Source organism: Scyliorhinus torazame, chromosome 5, assembly GCF_047496885.1.
Source record: "Scyliorhinus torazame isolate Kashiwa2021f chromosome 5, sScyTor2.1, whole genome shotgun sequence".
Classification (NCBI taxonomy): Eukaryota; Metazoa; Chordata; class Chondrichthyes; order Carcharhiniformes; family Scyliorhinidae; genus Scyliorhinus; species Scyliorhinus torazame.
Window position 1 is genome coordinate 286,253,703 of NC_092711.1, and position 20,388 is coordinate 286,274,090.

Consider the following 20,388-nt stretch of genomic DNA (forward strand, 5'->3'; position numbering starts at 1 on the left):
CGGCGTACTCCCCGAATACGCCATTTTTGAGTGGGTGGAACATCGCGAAGACGGCGCCGTACTTAATTCCAGTGTAAACGTGGATTCTCCGGCCAATAGCCGAACGCGATTTCGGCGTCGCCGATCGGAGAATCCCACCCCAAATCTTTGGTGACACCGTTGCTCTGTCATTTGAAGGTGTGACATTGGCACCCTCTATGACATGGCATTTTCACGTTGCTATGGGGACTGCTGCTGGGAACAGTTCACTCCCAAGCTTCCACCAGAGTCCACTTGCCAACCAATCAGCACCCACCTCTCTTGCGGTATAAATTGTTGTTCCCTTTCATGTTGGTATTTTTGCAAATCTGCCCCTATGAGTTCAAGACAAAAAACTTGAATCAAAAAAATCATGAAATTGTTGAAGTTAATAATAATATTAAACTTGACATGAATTAACTGAAGATAGAATAGAAGTATTTGGTACACATGCAAAATATGGCACTAAATCTATATACTGCTTTGAAGATAGATGAATATCTGAGCTGGAGAAGATACAGTTGGAGGGTAACATTGGCGTGGCTTGACGTTTTGCCAGCTGACAGGAAACAGAGTTGGCATAAGTGTGTCTTTTCCGGTTGGCAGGATGCCAACAGTGAGTGCCACAGTGATCAGTGCTGGAGACTCAACTTTTTACAATTTATGTAAATGTCTTGGATGAAGGGACTGGTGCGGTTGCTAATTTGCTGACAACACAAAGATAGGTCGGACAGTAAATTGTGAAGGGGACGTAATGAGGCAACAAAGGCGCATAGAGTGGGCAAAAATCTAGCAAATAGAGTGTAATGTGGGCAAATGAGAAATTGTTTATTTTGGCTGGAGGAATAAAAAAGAAGCTTATTATCTAAATGGTGAGATATTGCAGAGTGCTGAAGTGCAGAGGGATCTGGGTGTCTGAGTGCATGAATCACAAAAGGCTGGTATACAGGTACAGCAAGCAATTAGGGATGCTGATAGAATGTTATTGTTTATTGTGAGGTTAATTCATTACAAAGGTAGGGAGGTTATGCTTCAGTTGTACAGGGCACTGGTGAGACAATATCTGGAGCATTGTGTACAGTATTGGTCTCCGTATTTAAGGAAAGATGTAAATGTATTAGAAGCAGTTAAGAGAAGATTTAACAGACTAATCCCGGGAATGGGTAGGTTGGCTTATGAGGAAAGGTCGGAGATGTTAGGTTTGTATCCGCTAGAGTTTAGACGAATAAGAGGCAACTTGATCAAAGCCTTTAAAATACCGAGGGGTATTGACAAAGTGGATCTGGAGCAAATGTTTCTTCTTGTGGGAGAATCTAGAACCAGGGGTCACTGTTTCAAAATAAGAGGTTGCTCATTTAAGACCAAGATGAGGTGAAATGTTTTTCTCTCAGAGGGTTATGAGTCTCTGGAACTCTCTTCTCCAAAAGGCAGTGGAAGAGTCTTTGAAGATATTTAATGCAAAGCTGGATAGACTCTTGATGAGCAAGGGGGTGAAAGGCTATCGGGGTCGGTAGGAATGTGGGGTTGAGGTTACAATCAGATCAGCCAGGATATTATTGAATGGCAGAGCAGGCTCAAGGGGCCGCATGGCCCACTCCGGGGCCTAATTCGTATATTTGCAAGACTCCAAGTACACAGAAATCCAAGAATCTGCATCTATATCTGTGTACACAGCACCAGCAAACAGTAGCGCATGAGTCAGCAGTGATCTTGTAAATAAAGTATCCACATGTTTTAAATGCAGTCTGACATCTCTGAAATGACAAGGAGTTAGAGGTGATATACTGAATTTTAATTGTGACGTGAACTAACACTGATTGCTATTAATGGTAGCAATGTAAACAGTGGGCTGAACCCTCCATTTTGCGAGGCTTGCGACTGGCACCGATTCCAAATGCCATGATCCGGTTCCTTGATAGCGACAATATCAATTTGCATGGATTTAAATCTCATCAGCGGCTTGGACATAGTATGCTTCACCTTTCCACGGTGCTCCACCTCTCTTAAGCAGAAGTCTCGCAGGCGCGAATTAGTGCAAATATTGACAAGCGGGGCCTGGGCGCCACAGCTGCTGAGGGGTAGTGGGAGGTTTGAAAAACTGTGAAAACTCAGAAATTGTCGGATTTGCTGGGGGGGCGGGGGGGGGGGGGGGGGGCGGTGGGTGCTAGGGACTGGGGCAGTAGCAGGGAGTGACTTGGTGCCAGGCCCGTGGACTCGGGGTGTTCCCCTCGGGTTCAGGGAGGCCTGGCTCCGGCCACCATTGCTGCAGCCTGTCTATTAAATGCACCCCTTTGGTGCTTCTTACAGGCCCCTGGCTGCTCACACTGCTGAGTGCTGCCTCTGTTCTTCGAATGCTCAAGGAGCCTCTGTTCATCTGAGAGCCCATCTCGGCCCCCCCTCTGGACACCCTCATACCCCAGCTGCATCATCAAGGGGATGGGTGTGGCCAAGCTCAATCAAGAGCCCACCAGGTGTTGGCACTCCTCACAAGCGCTGACCCACTGCAAAGGAAGCGGATCAGCAGAGCTCACCCCAACCAGAGGACACCTGCAGTGCGGCTTTGGAGCCCTCCCTGGTTAGCTGCCCCTCTCAGGGCAAAAGCCTCCAGTTACCCCTACCCCTCCAGATCACCAGCTGTCTCCTCCTGGTGAGGCTGGCAGTCTTGACTGCCTCTGGCACCACCTCCCAGGCAGTGTTCAGGAGGTCAGGCTTGAGTCTGCGGCCCACGCTGGGAAAGAAGGTGTCCCTCCGCTCCTCACTGGCATGCAGCTGTGGGTCCGCCTTGGACTCTCAACCTCGGGGGAAGGTCTTCTGTAAACTATCTTCGTGGCTGTAGTGGGTGTGGTAAGTGGAGAGCTTAAAAACAGCTCCTGTTGCCAGTCTCTTTGGCGCCAGCTCCAGCCCCAGTGGTTAGAACGCCCGCCTAGCCGGGAATTGTTCTAAATTGGCAGCGGCAGGGTGCTGGCTCATTTGCATGTCCTGACTTGCTTATCAAATAGCACCAAGAGGAAGGCGAATCCCTCCCAAATGGAATCCAGCCCACTGGCTCCTGGAATAGGAAGCAGCACTGTACACTAATGCTCAGCTCTGCTTGTGTTTTGTAAGACTTGTTGATATTTTTGCCATTATGTTTTGATAAGAGGCCATATGATCATAGAATTTGCAGTGCAGACCGAGGCCATTCGGCCCATTGAGTCTGCACCGGCTCTTCGAAAGAGCACCACACTTAAACTCACACCTTCAACCTATCCCTGTAATCCCACCTAACCCAAGGGTAATTTAGTATGGCCAATCCACCTAACCTGCACATCTTTGGACTGTGGGAGGAAACCGGAGCACCCGGAGGAAACCCATGCAGACACGGGGAGAACGTGCAGACTCCGCACAGTGAGCCAAGCCGGGAATCGAACCTGGGACCCTGGAGCTGTGAAGCAACTGTGCTAACTACTGTGCTAGCTACCATGCCACCGAATGATGTGGTCATTCATCTGGCAGTAAGAAAGATTCTAATTTTAAAATGTTACATTTGAAAAGGCCAACTTACTTTACATTTTATTAATGTTGCTTCACATGTAGATAAGACCTTAAAAAGGATGAAAACATTTTTCTGAACTAAAGAACTACTTTGAATTTAATTCAGAATAGTGACCATTCAGAGATTTTTTTAAATATAAATTTAGAGTACCCAATTCTTTTATTTTCCAATTCAGGGGCAATTTAGCGTGGCCAATCCACCTACCCCACACATCTTTTTGGGTTGTGGGGGGTGAGACCCATGCACACACAGGGAGAATGTGCAAACTCCACACAGACAGTGACCTGAGGCCGAGATCAAACCCAGGTCCTCAGCGCTGTGAGGCAGCAGTACTAACCACTGCACCACCTTGACGCCCTTGACCATTCAGAGATAGGCTTACCATATGGAGGGCTGCATATGTATGTCAGTAATGCAAACTGCACCGAGAGAAATTAAAATATGTAACAAATAACTATGTGGAAATATGTCACTGTGCCCTTGGAATTAATAACAATTGTGGGATTGCAGCATGACCATTTGGTTATCGTGCTAGTTCTGAGGATAGAACGTGACACAAATACTACTGTCCTAAACCCAACTCTGAACGGTACCAGGTCAGGGGAAAGCGAAAGCCAATAGTGAGGTCAGCTGGCATATCCCAGGCATCCAAAAGGCAACTTTGCTCCATGATGATCCTTCTCTCCCTCCTGTACGGGTACGATCTATCCGAATAAGAATAGAGTCCCATAGTGCCAGTGATTAACTGAGTGTTTCCCGGTGCTTGGAGCGCCTAGAAACAGCACGCTATCGAATGGCCATTCAAGTAGATCAGGAGCCTCAGTGGGAAATGGGTGGCCGAGGCCACACTTAGTTCCGTGTTCTGCACTGAGGAGCTCTGCTCACCGGAACTCGTCAGTGCAGGGAGAGATTGGTGTGCCATTTAACCCTCTCCCAGCCCCAGCTCACCTATAAGGTGGTCCTCGCCGCCCCACCACACACCCCAGCGCTCGATTCCCATTGCGTGGAAAATGACGGCTTGGCACCTTGGCAGTACCTCTGCCAGCCAGCAGTGCCATCTAAGAACGTTGGCAGTGCCAGACTGACGCCCAGGGTGCAGTGCCAGGGTGTAATCCTGGTCAGAGGGCAAGCACCTGGGCGCCTCTGATCTCCTAGGAGACCATCACGAGTGCCGTTCCATCTGGTCCCCGTTTGTGGAGACCATCACAGAGCGGCGCACGCCCGAGGTCTCTAATGTGAGGGGGTTAGATCGCACACTTGGATTGATATTGGGAATGCATATTGGAGTGAGACTAGCTGTCTCAAATGAATAGTCAGATTTGCCAGAAAGTGATCATGCCCACAATGGGCAAGCTTCACATTGCAACGTCTCACGAGATCGTGTTCAATCTTGCGAGGTGTGGCAAGCCGGATAGATCCCGGAAGAGGGATCCCCCAGCACCTACTGGCCATGCCGCTTTTCGGGCATAACATGGCCGGTGGCTCTCGCCCTACATTTGTTAGCTAATAAATTCCTTAAAATTCAATTCATGCATTTTAAACAGCTACTCCTATTTCTGTTCATTATATTACATCTTCCTCTGAGCAGGAAATTAGTTAATTATTTTGTTAAGTATTTAAAGGATATTTTTGCAACTTCAGACCTGCATATACAAAATTCAAGTGAATTCATATTTTTGTGCCCATCAACCATGGGCACAAATGTCTGCATCAAATATTCCCAGGACAGTACACTAAGGCAGACTATAGCCTACGACTCCATTCTAACAATATACATTTAGTGTGGAGGCAATGGCGGAGTCGCTGGACTAGTAATCCAGAGACCCAGGGTAATGATCTGGGAACCTGGGTGCGAATTCCACCAGCGCAGATGGTGGAATTTGAATTTAATATAAATCTGGAATTAAGTCTAATGATCACCATGAAAACATTGCCGATTGTTGTAAAAACCCATCTGGTTCACTAATGTCCTTTAGGGAAGGAAATCTGCCATCCTTACCTGGTCTGGCCTACATGTGACTCCAGACCCGCAGCAATGTGGTTGACTCTTAAATGCCCTCAGAGATGGGTAATAAATGCTGGGCCCAGCCAACGAAACCAACATCCCGTGAACGAATAAAGAAAAACATTAGTCCTAACCTCATAAGCATTGCAGTAGAGTAACTGCCAGCTAACCAACTTTACAATCTTAAACCATAATTTGAGGTTTGAATCTTTGGGCTGGGTTTAATGCTGAGGGTGGGCTCCCTGTCACCATTAATTTTTAAGACGGGTCTTTAATTACTAGGAGGTGAAACTTCTGCCCATTTCCAGAAGGAAGTCCCACCTCATAAAGCTATTGGCCAATCAAAGGTAGACGGTTCTGCAGTTCCACCAGGAGCGGTGGCTGCTTCGGGTACTGCACCAAAGACATTGAAGAGGCGTTCAATGATGGGCCAACTTTTAGATACGTCCAGATCTCGCCAAGGCCAGGTTGACAGGCGCTGGCAAGAGGATTGGGGCAGAGAGAATGTTGGATAGGGTGGGGGAAGGACGAGTGGATGAGAGGAGAGAAAGCTATAGTGGAGGCCTCCCAATTGGTATTGGGGACCTGGAAAGGACACACCTCAAACACACACACCCCTCCCCATCCAGCTCCCTTCACTCGCCAGCAGCCCATAGGATCAAACTGTCAGGGCTTCTCTCACTACCTATTAAATATTGTTGATGGTGGGATGAGGCCCTCAATTGTCTCAACAGCAATATGCTGACTCTTAATTATCCTCTGAAATGGCCACTCAATAAGTGCTGGTCTAGCCAGCGACAGTCACATTCCATGAACAAATGAACAAAAAAGCCTTGACGTGGGACATGATAGGGTAAATAGGAAGCTGTTTTCCCCTTAGTAGGGGTATCAATAACCAGGGGGTGTAAATTTAATGTAAGAGGTAGGAGATTTAGAGGGGATTTGAGCAAAGGCTTTTTTGCCCAGAGGCTGGTGGGAATCTGAAACTCGCTGCCTGAAAGGGTGGTGGAGGCGGGAACCCTCACAATATTGAAGGAGCATTTAGATGAGCACTTGAAAAGCCATAGCATAAAATGCCACGAATAGGTAGGTGCTCGATGGCCGATATAGACATGATAGGCCGGAGGCCATAAAACTCTATCTCGCTATGCCTATCTGGGCCATGGGCAGGCAGCGTGCTTGATGCCTCCCCTGCCCTTGTAAAATTGTGATGGCAGGTATGGCAGTGCTGAGCCTGCCATTGCTGATGGCAGTGCATCTTATTTTACCGATCCACCCGTCTGCCTTCCCAGCCTGTAAAACCCAGCCCATTTTTTTTAACCCAGGGATGAGTACTCCTGAGTCAAGCCAGTATCTTTTATTTTAATCTCATAATATTACTTGATCTTGAAAATGTCTTAAATTTTAAAACTAAACAGGGACTAAAATTACACTGTCAGCAAATTCGTAAAATTTTCCTGAGAAATTCTTCAACCATCATTTTCAACCATTTAAAAAAAAATTCTGTTACTCAACTGAACCTTATCTTATATTCCTTATATACCTGAATTGATTCTGGATCCATTTGGAGCTAATAAAAGAAATGAAATTGTTGGAACATATGCTTACACAGCTATGATAGAAATCATTTGTAAACAGCAATGAATTCAGTTCCACCATTACTGATCTGTTAACTTCTTTTAAAAAAGACAAAAATCCAAGTGAATAGGTATTTACTCAGAATTACTTACACTAAAATATTTATAACATAAATCACTAATGATAAAACACAGGGCACAATTAAACCACTGGCGCGAATCTGGGCACACCAAATAGCAGGAAAGGCCAAAATCAAGATTTGCGCCGGGCACCAATCAGTTTTGCAGTCTAACCGCAGGAACAAGCACAAAGCACTGGGGAGAGTGAAAGGTGTCAGCCAGTGTTTGTGGGGGGCAGGATTGGGAGTTTGAGGGGTGGCAGGTGGAACTGATGCCAGAAGAGAGGTGGTACGTACCCTTGCAGCTCGGTGGAGACTATTGGTCTTCATTTGACATTGGTCCTCCCGGTCATGCAGCCCGCACTGACAGCTGCTGCCCCTACCTCCCAGGCGGAATTGGTGGCCGTCTTATGGGAACAGGATGCCCAGTCACTCATCAACGGTGTCGAGAAGCCTGGCCAGGTTGACATCCCCAAAGCAAGGAGTAGGTATGTGCGGTGCAATGCTTGTGTGTTGACTGGGAGTGAGTGCTGAGGGTGCGTTTAAAAGCAGCTCCCCATTGTTAGCTGCAAGATGCTGAGGCATGAGTCTGGCGAATCAGACGTCGAGACAGCCAGTCATGGCAAGAAGCTCATGGAGGCTCATTTCTGAAGCTAAGTGCTGTTAAATATGGGCCATGATCTTGCCAATGTGGCCTTTGAGAAAAACCCCGCCAATCACGCCCAAAATGACACTTAGAAATGCTTCCATTAAATCATGCCCACAGATCAAGAAACCTAATTACTGACACAATGGCCTTTCTTCCATCATAAGGTCAGAAAGTGGGGATGTTCGCTGAAGATTGGACAATGTTCAGCCCATTCGCAACTCATCAGACACTGGAGCAGTCCATGTCGAGATGTAGTAGGCCTGGACAACATTCAGGCCTTGGCTGCTAAATAACAAGTTACATTTGTGCTACACAAGGGCCAGGCAATAATCATCTCCAACAGGCGAGTATCCAACCATCTCACTCGACATTCAATAGTATTACCATAACTCAATCCCCCACTCTCAAAATCCCTGGGGTTACCATTGCCCAGAAACTGAACTGGATTTGCGATATAAATACTGTGGCTACAAGAGCAGGTCATAGGCTGGGAACTCTGTGCTGCATAACTCACCACCTGGTCCTCCCAAAGTCTGCCAACATCCACAAGGCGCAAGTCAGGAGTGTGATGGAATACTCTCCACTTGCTTGGATGAGTGCAGCTCCAACAACTCTCAAGAACCCCGACACCATCCAGGACAAAGCAACCCGTTTGATTTGCACTCCATCCACCACCTTCAACATTCGCACCCTCCATCAACCGATGCACAGTGGCAGCAATGGGTATCATCTACAAACTGCACTGCAGCAACTCACCAAAGTTCTTTCGACAGCACTTTCCCAACCCTTTGACCTCTACCACTGTGAAGAACAAGGGCAGCAGATGCATGGGAACACCACCATCTGCACGTTCCCCTTCAAGCCACACACCATTCCGACTCGGAACTGTACACATTCACTGTCACTGAATCAAAATCCTAGAACTCCCTCTCTAACAGATCTGTGGGTGTACCTACATCACATGGACTGTAGCAGTTCAAGAAGGCAACTCACTACTAACTTCTCAAGGGGAATTAGGGTGGGCAATAAATGCTGGCCTAGCCAGCGATGTCCACATCCCATGAACGAATAGAAAAAATAGGCTTCTACTAGTTTTGAATACCAACATATATGTGTGTTTTATGCAATCCCTACAGAATCATAGAATCCCTAGAGTGCAGAAGGAGGCCATTCAGCCCATCGAGTCTGCACCAACCCTATGAAACAGCATCCTATATAGGTGCATGCCCCCACCCTATCCCCATAGTCCAGTAAACTCTACTAACCTTTTAGACACAAAGGGGCAATTTTATCATGGCTAATCCACCTAACCTGCACATCTTTGAATTGTGGGAGGAAACCGGAGCACCCGGAGGAAACCCACACAGACACGGGGAGAAAGTCAGGTCCCTGGCACCATGAAGCAGCAGTGCTAACCTATGTGCCACCGTGTCACCCTGTGTTTTTTTCTTGAAACCATCAACTTGAAAGGAATAAAACTCCCAGGATGTTTTTGTTAGAAATATCTTGAATGTCCCAACAACAAGCCATTTGGTGAAAGCTTCAATTGTGTGATATAATTGGTCTCAACAGCTTAGGCTATGAACATTGAAAAGTCAGCATTTCTGACCAATATCTCGTCTTTTTTGCAGAAAGGTGCAGGGGTGGACATGACGAGGATTGGACTAGGTTTTTAACATTCTTTGTGGTCACATAGCCCTAGAACGCTCATTATGCAGGCTCACCAATGAAAAATAAAACTTGTAGGAGGTTTCCGCTGAGCTGCAGTTTGATGTTTATCTGTGTCGCAGGAAGAATATAGCACTTTCAGCAAAACAACAGGGACATTTTTTAAAAAGCAGATACAAAAGCGTTCCTTGAGATGCCCTCAAACATGCCTAAAGTAGAAATTATTTTTAGCACCTTACAGTTTTATTGGAATTAATTCAAATCGGAAATGAAATGACAGACACCTACTGGAGTCTGCTCTTTTCACTACCACCAGCATCTTGCATGAATTTGTTAGAGTAAAAGAGGAAGAAGACAGCATCAGGCCATTCTGCATCTGGCCTATTGTAAAAATACCTGATTCAAAAGATTCTATTAAACCTGAATGAAATAAGGAGAGCTTCCAGTGATCACCTGAATCAAACATCGGAGCTTTTTTAATGCTTCCCGTTTATACTGCTTTTAATTGCTGTCATGTGGAAAGAAAAATAGGCGAAATGTAATGTGCAAATGACTATTATTTGTTGTCAGTTGTTAATTGCTAACTATACTGCACAAAGATTCCAGAGTTTCAGTTATGTAAATAGATAAAGTGTGCACTCACATTGGCATTTTTATTACTTCCACATAGTAACAGGAATAAACGGGCACTTTCCTTCCATTAAAAAAAACACGCATTGGGTTTGGTCAATGCCCAGGGTGTGAAGAAACTGGTTTCTGTTCATTTTCCTAATTTGGTGTCAGTTTATTGCTTCCTCAAAGAGCCTGTGCATCAATCATCTAGAGGATAAATACTCAAATTGGAAGCTAAAAGCCTCTCGGGCATACTCTTCGAATGGCATTTAGCTAGCTATGGGTGAATTTGATATGAAGTTAAGGGATGGTACTAAGTTTCCTGCTTCATGAGTTACCTTCTCATTGCAGCTGGGTCAAAATCCTAGACCATTTCACATAATAGCACTGTGGGAGCTCCTTCACAACATGGACTGCAGCAGCTCAGGAAGGCGGTCTACCACCATCTCCTGAAGAACAATTTACAATGGGTAATACATGCTGGCTTTGCCAGGAACACCCACATCCCAAGAACGCAGGGCAGCACGGTGGCACTGTGGTTAGCACTGCTGCCTCACAGCGCCAGGGACCCACGTTCGATTCCGGCCTTGGGTCACTACCTGTGTGGAGTTTGTATATTCTCCCCGTGTCTGCATGGGTTTCCTTCAGGTACTCATTCCAAAGATGTGGTTAGGTTGATTAGCCACACTAAATTGCCCCTTAGTGTCCAAAGAGGTTAGATGGGGTTACGGGAATAGGGCAGGGGGGTGGGCCTGGGTGCAGTCCACCTTTGGAGGGTTGGTGTAGACTCGATCGACCGAATGGCCTCCTTCTACACTGTTGGGATTCTATGATATACAGGCAAGGGAGACTAATCATCCATCCATAGGGAAGAAAGCGTACAGTATCCCATCACACCATCCAACTGCAAGGCCAATCTTCACCAAACCAAACTATTCCAAATCATAGCTCTTTACACATTTTCCTGGCATTATTCTTAAATTAGTTTTATGTCAGTTTTACCATGCTGTCTCATGCTTTAACATCCTGTCTTATTTAAAGTAGTATGCTACATTTCCCATTCCCCACAGCATTCAATGTCTGCGTAATTCTCTAAGAATTCTTCTACAACACTACTTTTCAGACCTAAAAAGCCTAGATTCTCTAATCTTTTCACATAAAGCATCTGTGATGCTACAATTAAACTTCTCTGCATTGCCTCCATATTTTGAATATTTCCTTTGTAAATAAAATGTAAGCACATGTGCACACTGACTAGAATATCACATTAAATACCTTCTGTGTTATAATCTACTGACTAACTGCCGATCAATGTTCAAAGGCGAGCTTGTACAAGGAACACAGAAGGTTAGCATGCAAGTGCAGCAAACATTTCGGAAGGCAAATGGCATTTTGGCCTTAATTGCAAGGGGATTGGAGAACAAGATTAAAAGTCTTGATACAGTTGTGCAGGGTTTTGGTGAGACATCTGGAATACTCTGTGCAGTTTTGGTCTCCACGTTTAAGAAAAGGTATTGGAGGTGGTATTGGAGGTGGTACAGCGAAGATTCAATAGATTGATCCCTGTGGTGATGGTGTTCTCCAATGATGAGAGGTGAAGTAAGTTGGGCTTACATTTTCTGGAGTTTAAAAGAATGAGAGATGATCTCGTTGAGCCCTACAAAATTTTGAAAGGGCTTGAAAAGTTGGACGCTGAGAGATTGTTTCCGCTGGTCAGTAAGTCCAAAACACCAGGGCACAGGCTGGGGCTAAAGGGCCAATCATTTAGGACTGAGATGAGGAGAAATTACTTCACTCAAATGGTTATGAATCTTTAGAATTCTGTACCCCAGAAGGTTGTCGATGCTCCATTGTTGAGTGGATCTAAGGCTGGGATAGACAGATTTTTGGTCTCTCTGGGAATCAAGGAATATGGGGATTGGTGGAAAAATGGAGTTGAAGTCAGTCATGATCATATTGAATGATGGAGCAAGTTCAACGGGCTATATGGTCTACTTTGCTCTTTTTTTCTTGTGTACTTACCACCATTTTATTTACTTTGTTTAGTGCAGCTCTAGTCATTTTGGCCGCTAGCTGCACCACTTTTACCCCTACTCTCATCTCCAGTTTGAATTATTCTGAACCATCTATTATATGCTTATGACGGGTATGTAATTTCCAAAGTACAATATCTTACATTTATCTGTTCAATCTGCCTCCCCGAACAGGCGCTGGAATGTGGCAACTAGGGGCTTTTCACAGTAACTTCATTTGAAGCCTCCTTGTGACAATAAGCGATTTTCATTTCAAGTGTTCCACTCATTTCGAGGTACATCCATTTTTTGCGCTTTATGGTTGTTTTGTGTCCTTGTACCCACCATCTTGCATAAAAAATACTTTCGGAAAAGTTTGATGCAAATCTACATCTTGCCCCGTGGTTTTTCAGTCTATTTGAGATGGCATTTCTTCAAAACTGAATTAGAGATTAGCTGGGCAAAATCTCTTTCTCTTCTGAAGCAGAATTGGCAACTATCTTCTAGGTTATCACACGTGTAATCTTGTTTCTGATTATCAATTTGATTAAAATTTAAGCATTTTGTTGGTTTAATTTTGGCATGGTCCCTTTAAATTCAGTCACAATATATAACACAGAACATACAGTGCAGAAGGAGGCCATTCGGCCCATCGAGTCTGCAACGACCCACTTAAGCCCTCACTTCCACCCTATTGCCGTAACCCAATAACCCCTCCTAACCTTTTTTGGTGACTAAGGGCAATACGGCCAATCTACCTAACCTGCACATCTTTGGACTGTGGGAGGAAACCGGAGCACCCGGAGGAAACCCACGCAGACACGGGTAGAATGTGCAGGCTCTGCACAGACAGTGACCCAGCGGGAATCGAACTTGGGACCGTGCCGCTGCAAAGCCACAGTGCTAGCCACTGTGCTACCGTGCTGCCTTTGAGTTCAACAACTTGAGTCCAACAACTTCAGACCATGAACTTTGTCCTCCATTTGATGATTTTTTAAATAATATTTTTCCCAACACCTCCCCCATCCCTCAACATGGCCAGTCTGTAATCTGTTGTCTTGCTTTCAGAGAGCACGGACTCTTGTTCTCCTATTCGTACATTCTGCTATCTGATCTTTATGCCACAATTTGCATGTTCCTTGGTCTTCAGCATTATCATCGCCATTCATTTTGTCTTGTGTTCCAGATCTTTGTCAAATCATTCCTGAGCTTCCACCTATCCCTGACCTTCCACTTTGCTCCCCCTGCTCCGCCCCCTCTCTTCAATGGTAGAAATCCCATCACTTTTCTCCCTCTCTTTAGCTCTGAAGAAGAGTCCAATAGACTCAAAACATTAACTCTGTTTCTCTCTCCACAGATGGTGCCAGACCTGCTGAGTCTTCCCAATATTTTCTGTTTTTCATTTTATATTTTTTAAAAAGCAAGCCATTTTCAAACGAAGATGGACTGTTCAGGATGTGTATGGCAGCCAAATGTGGTCAGTAGTTGCTCAGATACAGGAGGTGCTAGTATTTGTTTTGGATATCGTTAAAGAGCTGTAGCTGTTTGAATTTTTGACACAGTTTGAAATTCTCCAGAGAACAGACCAGGCAAATTGATTTCCTCCGGCAGTAAGAAGTATCAAGAAACACTGCATATAATAAGTATATTAGAAAAAATACAGCTAAGTAGTAACTTACAGATTCATATATATATTTTTAAAGAAGCAACGTAGGAAGATTTTTACCTGGTTACTTTAATTTTTTAGGAATGGGCAATAAACGCTGGCCTGCCAGCAATGCCCACGTCCCATAAAAGAATAAAGGAAAAAATATATATTTTCTTGTAAACTAAAATAGTTTAATAACATAAAATGGTTGAGCTGAAGGGTGAACGCCACTGCCTATTAAAGACAAAAGAGCAATTCTTTCAGAACATAGGGGGCGGGATTCTCCCATTCGGCGGCGAGTGTCCACATCGTCGGAAACGGCATCGCGTTGCACGACGGTGTGAACGGGCCGCTGGGAGTACCAATTCTGGCCCCTACAGAGGACTAGCACGGCGCTGGAGCGGTTCACGCCACTCCAGCCTCCCATCCCGGCACGAACTGTGCGCTGCGGGATCTGCGCATGCGCAGTGGCACCGGTGCCAACTCGCGCATTCGCGGTGGCCTCCCTCAACGCGCCGGCCCCGACGCAGCATGGCGCAGGGGTTCAGTGGCCGGCGCGGAAGAAAATTGGCCCAGGGTGCGAGATGCCGGCCCGCCGATCGGTGGGCCCCAATCGCGGGCCAGGCCCCATCGGAGGCCTTTCCCGGGGTCGGAGCCCCCCTATCCCCCCCACACAGGCCGCCCCCCCCGACCCTGCGCGCAGAGTTCCCGCCGACTGCGACCAGGTGCGGATGCACCGGCGGGACTCTGCCTTTTTAGGCCGGTTGCTCGGCCTCATCAGGGCCGGAGAATCGGCGGCCCGGCCGCATACAGCGGCCCGTGACCGGCGGCGCGCCAGACGCACCGGCGCCGATTCTCCACTCTGCGGAGAATCGCGTGCCGCCCCCGAAGCGGCGTGGCCCGGTTGCGGGGATTCTCTAGCCCGGCCCCTGGCTGGGAGAATCCCGCCCAGGATTATTTTGGCTGCTAAAACAGAAATCAACAGAAATGTTGCTTGGTGGGCAGGACGGTGATGCAGCGGTTAGCACTGCTGCCTACGGCACTGAGGAACGGGTTCAATCCCGGCCCCGGGTCACTGTCTGTGTGGAGGTTGCGCATTCTCCCCGTGTCTGCACGAGTTTCACCCCCATAACCCAAAAATGTGCAGGTTAGCTGAATTGTAAAATTGCCAAAGCTGCCCCTTAATTGGAAAAAAAATAATTGGGTACTCTAAATGTATTTTAAAAAAAGAAGTGTTGCTCGGTTTGTCTGGTACACATTATTGAAATCCTACCAAAATAAAGTTTTGTCTAGACTCTTTCAAAAGCACAGGAAATTTAGACTCATCCGTATGAGTGATATAAAATTCAGGGCCAGAAAAGCTGGAGTTATAAGCAGTGGGAACAAATTGCCAAAAACATTACAAATAATTATCAGTTATTGTAAGGCTGGTGGAGTCTGCCAAGGTTAGATTTATCACCTTTTTATCATAGATCATCATAGAATTTACAGTGCAGAAGGAGGCCATTCGGCCCATCGAGTCTGCACCGGCTCGTGGAAAGAGCACCCTACCGAAGGTCAACACCTCCACCCTATCCCCATAACCCAGTAACCCCACCCAACACTAAGGGCAATTTTGGACACTAAGGGCAATTTATCATGGCCAATCCACCTAACCTGCACATCTTTGGACTGTGGGAGGAAACCGGAGCACCCAGAGGAAACCCACGCACACACGGGGAGGATGTGCAGACTCGGCACAGACCCAAGCCGGAATCGAACCTGGGACCCTGGAGCTGTGAAGCAATTGTGCTATCCACAATGCTACCGTGCTGCCCTTTAAAATATGAGTATTACCTAGATTGGACTTACCCATTATTGAAGGATTCTCTCATGACAACTGCATTCATTCTTATCTCTAGCTTCAGTGCTGTGGACCTGTAGGCCCAATGGGGTTGCTTCACTTAAGCCAATGTGGTGGCCAAATTACAGCACTTCTGTTACTTAAATAAGTTTATGTCCCCTTTCAACAGGATGGTGTCACCATGTTCCACCATGGCAACAGTACTATTCACTGACACTGTTATGCAGGGTGCAGAATCACCAGTGTCTGTGTGACAAATTTCAAAGGAGCCAAACCAGTAGCTTGCAAGGAGTGAAACTGGCGTTTACAAAGAGATCTGCAACAACATTAACACTTCTTTCACAGCAGGCAGCAGTGCCAAGCAAGCAATGGCATCCAGAGTGGAGCAGCAACAACAAATTGGTGAGTGAAACCAGGCAACTTGACCATGTATAAAGGTCCAGGGGATTTTGGCTTTGGAAGTGTGATTTGCTGCCGAATATGGAGGTTTAAATCTTGGTAATGCTGAAATTCTGGTGGAAGCACAGTACTATTGAATGGGATCCTTCTGAGCAAGTGAAGTGCAACTTGCCGTAGAAATTATTTTTAATAGGAAGAATATGTGCATTTTGAAATAAAGCACACTGTGGGCTCCACTGGAAGTCTCGATGTAGACAGCTGTCAGTGCACTTGAACATACGAATTAGGCACAGGAGTAGGCTGTAGCGCACAAAGACTCCATGAGACGAATAGAGTGAAGTCGATGAGGCTTTATTAAGTGTGTCTGTTCCCCCGCAGCTCGATAGTAAACTGGCCTGCGGGGGAAGACTCCGGCTTCTTATACTCTGCCTTCAGGGCGGAGCTTGAGGTCAACGGCCAACCAGGACCCGGGATCTGTCAGCCAATGACATTAGGGCTTCCAGTCCCACATGACCCCCAATACATACTACCACATTCACCCCTTGTCAAAAATGAACCCGGCGGGGTGATGCTTCGTATGGTGGTAAGGGTTTACAGGGCTGGTCCTGGGAGGACAAAACATTCACATGGCAATACAGTATTGGACAATTTTGTCCTGTTGCAACTATTTACAGAGGGTATAGGAAGAAAAGCAAAATGTTCTTGTGAACAGTCCATATTTGTTTTACATTGACGCCACAAGTCGGTCGGGCGGTCTGGTCGTCCGTGTCGATCGCCTCGGCCCCGGCGGTGGTGGTGGTGCTTGTACCAGTGTTGTCGCCTCCAGGAGCCGTACGGTTTCAGCTTGGGCTTGATTCTTGGTCGGAGCTGAGGGGAGGGGGACCGATCCTCCTGGGAAGGGGGCGGTCGCGGGGTGCGGCGGTGGCAGGAAGGGTTGGGTTGATGGTGTCGGGGGGGTGTGCGTGTTGCCGGCGGGCGCCAGATCCCGCAGGGAGACCGTGTCCTGTCGGCCGTCGGGGTACTCCACGTAGGCGTACTGGGGGTTCGCGTGGAGGAGGTGAACCCTTTCGACCAACGGGTCCGCCTTATGTGCCCGCACATGCTTTCGGAGCAGGATGGGTCCTGGGGCCGCCAGCCAGGTCGGCAGCGACGTTCCAGAGGAGGACCTCTGTGTCGGGGTGTATAAAGCTTTCCGTGCTCCCGGAGTCGACTAGGCATGGCGTCTCGTGGCCGTTTATTAGTACCGTTGTCGTCGTCGTCTGGAGTGTCCGGGGCCGAGCTTGATCGAGCGTAATCGAAGCGAGCCGTGGTTGTAGTAGTGGAGTGGGGTCCGTTGTTGCCGTCCAAGATGGCGTCGGGGATGAACAAAATGGCCGCCCCCATACATTGCACGTGGCTGGGGGGTCACAAGATGGCGGCGGGGGTGGACAAAATGGCCGCCCCCACGCGTCGTACAGGTCTGGGGCGGTCCAAGATGGCGGCGCCCCTCCTCCCCTCGTGGTGGCCGGGACCCAAAATGGCGGCGCCTGCGGGTCGCACATTGGCGCCCCTCCTCCCCTCGTGGTGGCCGGGACCCAAAATGGCGGCATCTGCGGGTCGCACATGCTGTGCTGGGGGGGCTGGGGAGCGCTAGGACCGCGCGGAGCTCCCTCACAGCGAGCGCTAGGACCGCGCGGAGCTCCCTCACCGGGGACAGCGGTGGTCGGGGCCCAGGTCGGCGGCGCCGGCGGGTCAGGCGTGGGGCCGCGAGCGCTAGGACCGCGCGGAGCTCCCTCACCGGGGACAGCGGTGGTCGGGGCCCAGGTCGGCGGCGCCGGCGGGTCAGGCGTGGGGCCGCGAGCGCTAGGACCGCGCGGAGCTCCCTCACCGGGGACAGCGGTGGTCGGGGCCCAAGTAGGTGGCGCCGGCGGGTCAGGCGTGGGGCGCGCGGTGGGGGTTAGGGTGGCGTTAGGGACGCGGAAAACTCCCTCCTCTCCGTGGAGAGTGTTGGCCGGGACCCAAAGCGGTAGCGCCGGCGGCGGGTCATACATGGGCTGCGGGGAGGGGGGTTGGGGGGCGTAGATGGCGTGCAGGGCTCCCAGTTCTCCCGGGACCGCGGTGGCCGGGGCCCAGAGCGGCTGCGCCTGCGGGTCGCACATGGCGTGCTGGGGGGGTTGGGGCGCGTAAACTGCTTGCAGGGCTCCCTGTGCTCCCGGGATGGCGGCGACCTCGCGGGACCGGCACACAACCGCATAATGGCCCTTTTTCCCGCAGCTTTTGCAGATAGCTGCGCGGGCCGGGCAGCGCTGCCGGGGGTGTTTCGCCTGGCCGCAGAAATAACAGCGGGCGCCCCCGGTGCGACTCGGCGTTTGGACTGCGCAAGCCTGTGGGGGGGGGGGGTAGGGGGTTTGCCGCGACGGGTACATACGGGGCCCAATGGGTTGCCGCGTGGTCGGGGCCGTAGGCGCGGGTATTACGCGCGGCCACGTCTAGGGAGGCTGCTCGGGCCCGTGCCTCTGAGAGTCCTAGCGACTCTTTTTCTAGAAGTCTTTGGCGGATTTGGGAGGATTGCATACCTGCCACAAAAGCATCGCGCATTAACATGTCCGTGTGTTCGTTTGCGTTCACCGACGGGCAGCTGCAGGCTCGTCCCAAAATCAGCAGCGCGGCGTAGAACCCGTCCATCGATTCTCCGGGAGCTTGCCGTCTCGTCGCGAGCTGGTAGCGAGCGTAGATTTGGTTAACTGGGCGAACGTAGAGACTTTTCAGTGCTGCGAACGCCGTCTGGAAATCGTCCGAGTCTTCGATGAGGGAGAAAATCTCCGTGCTCACCCTCGAGTGCAGGACCTGCAGTTTTTGGTCTTCTGAGACTCGGCCGGTGGTCGTTCTGAGGTAGGCCTCGAAGCAAATCTGCCAGTGCTTGAAGGCTGCTGCCGCGTTCACTGCGTGGGGGCTGATCCTCAGGCATTCCGGAATGATCCTGAGCTCCATAGTCCTTTTTTTTTTAGGCACGCTTAATAAATTGTAGCGCACAAAGACTCCATGAGACGAATAGAGTGAAGTCGATGAGGCTTTATTAAGCGTGTCTGTTCCCCCGCAGCTCGATAGTAAACTGGCCTGCGGGGGAAGACTCCGGCTTCTTATACTCTGCCTTCAGGGCGGAGCTTGAGGTCAACGGCCAACCAGGACCCGGGATCTGTCAGCCAATGACATTAGGGCTTCCAGTCCCACATGACCCCCAATACATACTACCACATAGGCCAACTGGACCCTTGAGCCTTCTCCGCTATTCAATAAGATCATGGCTGATCTAATTTTAACCTGAGCTTCACATTCATGCCTAGCCCAATAACCTTTCACCCCCCTCGCTTATCAAGAATGGTTAGTTTAATTTGAGAAGTATAGTTTAATTTGACCACTATTATCATAATAGACAGTAGCTGTGTTGTTCTCTTATTGTTGAAGGCACTCCTGGGCCTTTCTGACACTGCAAGGAGAATACAGCCGCTAGATATCACTCGAATAAATCTCAATCTGTACATTTAAAATGACCTGAAATATAATTGCTCTTGTCAGATAACATTTTCTTCTTCTTGTTCGTGTTTTGAAAAATTGGTTACTTCGGCATACCTGCTACACCTATTTTGTTGATCTGAAGTCTGAATATGCTTGGATTAGTCGCCTGAAGTGAATTCTCGATTGAAATGATTTTGAGTGCATTAGCTATGGGCGGGATTCTCGCTGACGGTGGGATTCTCTGTCAATGGGAATTCCCAGTGGAACCATCCCATGCTGCTGGAAGACCCACAGGCGGATATGCATCAGAGAATCCCGCCGTCAGCGAAGGAGATTTCCAATCTATGTTCATTCGTATTTTAATCTCTTATTCGCATCCTTTAAGGTTCTTCTCTTTCTCGAGTGTCCAGCTTGCTACTATTGTACAAGAAATGGCCCAGCAGCCACTCAGTTGTGACAAGCTGTTACAGAAAAATAAAAAAACAATACAAATGTATGGACTATTAAGCGTTGACCCAGACACCGGAAACGACAATGGAAAGCCAGCCCTGTTGACCCTGAAAAGTCCTCCTTACTAACATAGATTTCCTACAGTGCAGAAGGAGGCCATTCGGCCCATCGAGTCTGCACCGGCCCTCTGATAGAGCACTCTATCTAGTCTTACACACCTGTCATATACCCGTAAACCCATAATCCCACCTAACCTACAGATCTTTGGACACTAAGGGGCAATTTAGTATGGCCAATCCACCTAACCTGGATTTAGTTGGATTGTGGGAGGAAGCCAGAGTACCCAGAGGAAACCCAG